General features: G+C 35.8%; 1 protein-coding gene across 1 annotated transcript in view; it reads right to left on the reverse strand.

Annotated features, from left to right (window-relative positions):
* LOC108752118 overlaps nt 1-5,290 on the reverse strand; it is an 8,408-nt gene that overhangs the window by 610 nt on the left and 2,508 nt on the right. The gene's annotated exons all lie outside the window — the stretch shown is intronic.

Consider the following 5,290-nt stretch of genomic DNA (forward strand, 5'->3'; position numbering starts at 1 on the left):
GGACATGAATCGTATTAAAATCGTTAACCATAAACAACGATTCTTTGAGAAAACGGTTAAAACACGGTAAAATATTTACATAAATAAATTTGAATTTTCTTATTCAACATGATAAAAATCGTCGGAAAGTCAGTATTCGACGAGATACAGTACTAATCTATTGAAAAAAGAATTAAAACATTACAGGATATTTACATAAATGAAATGATTTTCTTATTCAACATAGAAGTCGTCGGACAATTAGTATTCAACCAGATTGAATGCTAGTTTAGTAAAGAAACAAGTTCAGATGCGACAGAATAGTAGCATGAATAAATCAGGATTTTTGGATTTAATGATACAAGTCATCAGACCATCAGTACTCAACAAGATACAGTTTCTCGAGTAAATGAATTAGGAGGCGATAGAATACTTATATAAATGGACCATGGTTTTCTGATTTAACATGATAACAGTCATCGAACAATCAGTATTTAATTAGATATAGTACTAGACCATTGGAAAATCGAGTTAGAATACTATAAGATATTTACATAAATGACTCTAGATTTTCTTATTCAACAAGATAGAAGTCGGACAATTAGTATTCAACCAGATACAAGTCCATTAAGAAAGGGTTTGGACGCGATAGAATACTAACATGAATGAAACAGGATTTTTGGATTTAACATCTTAGAAATCATCAGACGATCAGTATTCAATGAGATGGTTTAGCAGTGATAGTTTTTCAAATAAACAATTTAGGATATGATAGGATACTGTAAGAAATTTAGAGGAAATAGGCACAACGGAAAAGTTATCAGCGTTAGGGCTGTGTGGCTTAGTGATTTGACGGACACTCTATCACTGTGGAGTAGACCATGCCTCGGTTTGAATCTTATAGTGTCTTAATATCTTTCTCGTGTTGTCGCATATTTCTTACAATACTTGCATGAATGACAGAAAGCTAGCATAAATGAATCAAGATTTTCGGATTCAACATGATAGTAGTCATCAGTATTCAACGAGATACAGATGATTTTCTCAAGAAAATGAATTAGGACACAATAGGATACTTGCATAAATGAATCAAGAATTTTTGTTTTAACATGATAACAGTTGTCAGACAATTAGTATTCAATCGGATATAGTATTATAATGTTGAAAAAACGAGTTACAACCCTATAGAACATTTACAAAAATGAATTATGATTTCATTATTCAACATGATAGGCATAGTTTAATAAAAGATTCTGTATATCTGATCTGTACAATCACAGATATGAAAAATTTGAATCAAATCTCCTATTTCATTTAATAAATACTGATATAAATTAATAACTTTATTAATATACATCTAGATAAGAAGATATAAATGAATATCGTATTAAAACAGACTTTTTAAGAATCACGAATCTCGATATTGAGATATACATTAATATTTAAACAATGTTAATTACGATATTCAACTTGATACGAAATGTATAACTAAAATTCAAGATTTATTTTCATTAACCACGAATACCTCTTCTGTTATATACTGTGATGAAGATTCTGATCTAGATTTCACTACGGTGGATACAGAAAACTGAAACCAAATCTCCTATTTAATTTGATAAAAAGTTTTCCTCTCAAATTCTATCTATTTTCTTGAGCACGACCCTTGTTAGGATCGCAGCGAGGACGCAGGATCCACACAGTAGAAAGCGAGATTAGTGCTACCGAATTAAGAGTGAACCAGAGTAAGCGAGAAGCGAGCTGCCGAAAGGACCGAGAAGAAGGATTTACTAGACAAGAGTAGAAATATTGTAAAGCTGCCGATCCCCGACATTGTGATACCGAATGAGTCGCATGTGCCGAATTCGAGCCGAGAGGCTATGATCTGTACAAAGAGCTACTGCGAGTAATTAATCTTTTAGCTGCCGCGTGCCGTTCACTCAAACTGCTTAGATTACCGTATTCTGTTTTCGCGTATAGCTGCTCTCTTGTCATAACCTTGTCGCCATGATTCGTTTTGCGCGTAATTGTATGTCCATCGCCATCTTGTATTGAGCCGTGACCTTCCTAATTTCTGCGTTGACGGAGCTACTCGGGTTTCCATAATTCCATATAAAGCTGAGGATCATTTGTACAATGTTTTTGCAGAAAAGTCGTAACGAAGAGTGGCACGCTCACTCGTGCATGGCGCCCAAATTAAGTTAGAGAAGTTTCGCGATAATTCGGTGCATAGCTATTGATTTTGAATATTGAGATAAAATCATTGGCTGTCGAATAATGATAAAATAAAACGCGACAAAGTTGTGCCATTAGTCGAGACTGTGGTCACAATACTTATTACTATTATGTTTTACGTATTACTATCATTATAATTTACACTTCATGTATGTTTTGTACATTTATATACGTATTACAATTATGTTTTATGTACTATTTATTATGTGTTACTATTATCTTAATTTACACTTCGTGTATGTTTTTAGAGTGTATATGTAATTTTTAATATTGTTACTTTGTACATTTATATACATATTCTGTCTCTTTACATATATATTGTTAAAAAAAATAATTATGTTTTGTATACTCCAAATAAAGATAAATGAGATAATAAAAAATATTTTATACATTTATATACATATATTAATATATTTATTATATATATATAAAAAATATACGAATCAAAATTGTATCAAATGATATTTTTGTAAATATTTATAAATTGTGTGATCTATTCAATCTCAGCTATTTGACGTAAACCTTGTCTTCCTTCCTGCGCAGTACTTTCTCCACGAGATACATATCCGAATAAGTAGCGCGATGCAACTCGTGCTCGTAGAACGCTCCAGTGATGAATTTTCCGCTATAATCCTCGAGTAAATAAGTTACGGGATTGGTACGCTATACTTCAATGATGAACACTTCGATGGTCTAATTTGGCGTGTAACTCTTCTCAAAAAACGTCTTGTACTTGCTCATGCGTATCGAATCGCCCATTTTAAATTTTACCGAATCCGCGATTTTTATCGCGCTGTACACCGTGCCCAAGAGTCTTTCGGTGATCGCGGGAGGTACGTCGACAGGTGACATGCCGATAGTGCAATACTTGCGTGCATTGTAATTTGACACGAGACGCGACAGCTTTTCCATATGTCATTCAGCGTGCGATTGAATCGCTCGGCCTGACGCTTTCAACATCTAATACGTGGAATAGTAATTAACGTCGTATTTTTAAAAAATTTTTTGCGCCTTTTTTAAGATTTTCGGCCTTGTAAATCTCCTTCCCCATATCCGTTTGCAAATTTTTCGGATCTTCTTCTCCTTCGAATGATCTCAGCAATAGCCGTCTTGCTTCCGTCTTTGCTCTTGAGCGGTACGGCCTACATGTACTTGCTCAACATCCATGACAGTGAGTATGTAGTGGTAGCCTCTGTTGTAGCTTGAGTACGAGTTCATCTGGACGATATCAGCCTACCACAGATCGTTGTATTCCCGAACACTATCTATGACGCGCTTTCATGAAAAATTTCTTCTCGCCAAAGCATGTATTACGTCCAAGCTCCGCATACATGGAGCTGAGGGGGTGAATGCAACAGGAATCAAATTATTAGACCGATTTGGTCGTATCCAGGCTCCAGACCGCAAGGGAACAATGGGGAAGGACAGACGTAAATCAGGAGACACTACGCTTTGTCCTGAGACTCCTAACGAGCCGGGAGTCGAATGGAGGACAAAGTCGAAACCTCAACTCGTGCTCCGCTAAACGGACATACGAGTCGAACGTACTTTTAATTTAAAGAGCTCCAAACTGGGTCAGTGTGCCGGGAGGACGCACTTTAACGCCAGATGTGCCAGTATGCTCTGACTTTCTGTCATGGAACTTAATCCAAGTGATCGGCGAGAGGGCAAAGTACAACCGCGAGAGAGCTAATGAATATAAGGAAAAATTTTATTTCTTTAAATTGACAACCGAAAGTTTAATTTAATAAATCAATATGATAAAAGGCAATATTTGGTGATATATTTTTCTTAAGTATTATATAATAATAAAAATACAATTTTTGGTTCTCTATTCTAAAATATATGTACGCATTTATGTATGTGTAAGGGTGTGTGAAAGTATCGTGTGGCAGAAGGGAGAAGTTACGGACAGGTTAGCGAGGGAATAAAGAGAAGGAGATTTTGGTGGATTGGAGAGGGTTTGGCTTGATTTTCCTCGGATGGTAATAATAATAGGCTGTTGGAAAAGTTTCTGCAAACAATATGAAAAAAAACATGTAAAATTCGGTAAGTGGCTTTATTGTTTTTTAAAGTATTCGCCTTTAAGACCGATACATTTTTGCATACGCTCGAAGCATTTTTTTCCACTCTAAGGCTGCAACCTGAGAAATCAGTGTACGAAATGTTTCAACAGCTGTTTCAGGCGACTCAAATCGCTCACCACTTATCTTATTTTTAATGTTTGGGAACAAAAAGAAGTCATTAGGTGATAAATTAGGTGAATACGGACAATGAGTCATCAATTCGACATTATTACTGGATAAAAAATCAACGGTTTGACGTGCTGTGTGACAGCTGGCGTTGTCATGATGAAGGATGATGCGACGATTTCGGTTTGTTCTACGCAATTCATTGACTTCTGGCAAACAAATTGTTGTATACCAATCAGTATTTACAAGTCCTTCGATCCTTTAAAGCCACGGTTGTCACATGTCCGGTATAATCGAAGAAATAAGCAATTATTTGCTTAGCAGCACTGCGTGAACGAACAATTTTTATTGGTTTCGGTTCATTTTGAAATACCCATTTTGAAACAATGGATTGTTGTTTACTTTAGGGCTCATACGAATAGATCCATGTTTCGTCCCCAGTAACAATGTTGTAGACCAAATTGATCGACCTCGGTTGAATTTCTTGAGCATTTCTTTGCTTCATTTAACACGAACCTGTTTTTGAGCTTCGGTCAAATTGTGTGGGATCCAACGACTACAAAGTTTCCGTACGCTTAAGTGATCATGCAAAATCGTATGTATTGCTTTCATGTCAATGCCTAAGGATGCCTGAATCTCGCGATATGTTATATGTCGGTCTCGCTCAATCATTTCACGTACAACATCAACATTAGTGGCAACAACAGACGTGGATGGATAACCTTCACGGAATTCATCACTAAGAAAGGTACGTCCACGCTGGAATTCAGCAAACCAATTATAAACAGTCCTATTGGATGGTGCTTCATCCCCAAAAGCCAAATGAAGTCGATCGATACATTATTTTCGAAGTTAGATTACATTTGTAATCGTAAAAAATCATTGCC

The sequence above is a fragment of the Trachymyrmex septentrionalis genome, unplaced genomic scaffold (assembly GCF_001594115.1).
Source record: "Trachymyrmex septentrionalis isolate Tsep2-gDNA-1 unplaced genomic scaffold, Tsep1.0 scaffold55, whole genome shotgun sequence".
Lineage (NCBI taxonomy): Eukaryota > Metazoa > Arthropoda > Insecta > Hymenoptera > Formicidae > Trachymyrmex > Trachymyrmex septentrionalis.